The 854-nt window shown below is 38.9% G+C and overlaps 1 non-coding gene across 1 annotated transcript; it reads right to left on the reverse strand.

Moving 5' to 3' along the window:
• Window positions 1-247: 247 nt before the first annotated feature.
• On the reverse strand, window positions 248-320 carry trnav-aac (transfer RNA valine (anticodon AAC)). Its single transcript has one exon. It is a non-coding gene; the product is annotated as a tRNA-Val (tRNA).
• Window positions 321-854: the final 534 nt, after the last annotated feature.

The following is an 854-nucleotide window of genomic DNA, read 5'->3' on the forward strand; positions in this document are numbered from 1 at the left end:
TTAAAAAAAAAATAAAAAAAATGTTTATGAAATACATTTGCCAAAATTATATATTAATTTATGTCTGTATAGAAATAAATAATATAATTCAAAACCTACTTCTGAGAGCATTATTTAGACACAAAAAAAATTATAGCTGTGGATAAAGCGTTCCATTTCATAATTGCATGCCATAACTTGCTCTCTGCAATACTTGAACGCTTAAGTACTGTGTATGAAAACAGGTATTATTGCCCGCCAAAAAAATTGTTTCCGCCCGGTCTCGAACCGGGGACCTTTCGCGTGTTAGGCGAACGTGATAACCACTACACTACGGAAACAAGATGCAAGCTGTTGCTGTCTATATAGATTTATCCTTATAACTAATCCTACAGAAGCATCCCAACTCTGAAATTCTGTTTCTTACCGGGCAGATGGACTACATGTACTGTATGTACTGAGTTAGGTGGAATCCCTGCGCTACTATATGTTATAGTTGTATTATATTATTATCAGTGGTACCTGGCAGACGGGTAACATGTCCTGGAGGTACAGTGTGTCCTGGATCAGGTGATTGTCCTGCAGGTCTACAGAGACTAATTTCAGATTCAGGTTCTTCCAGTCGGCGGTGTCGTGGATCAGGTAGACATTGACGTACTGCGCTGCTCATCATATAGAGGTCACAACAGACTCACTCTTTGGGTGACATTTTGTGTAGTGGTTGAAAAACAAGTTTTAATGACTCCAACCTAAGTGTATGTGAACTTCCGACTTCAACTGTACATCTCGTTCTATCTACATGAACAGTATTCTCTTGAAATCGGAGTCCTCGAGATTTCCAGCCATAGCCTACCTTGATCAAAATCAACACAGGT

The sequence above is a fragment of the Oncorhynchus mykiss genome, chromosome 21, assembly GCF_057628025.1.
Source record: "Oncorhynchus mykiss isolate SJ-2025 chromosome 21, ASM5762802v1, whole genome shotgun sequence".
NCBI lineage: Eukaryota > Metazoa > Chordata > Actinopteri > Salmoniformes > Salmonidae > Oncorhynchus > Oncorhynchus mykiss.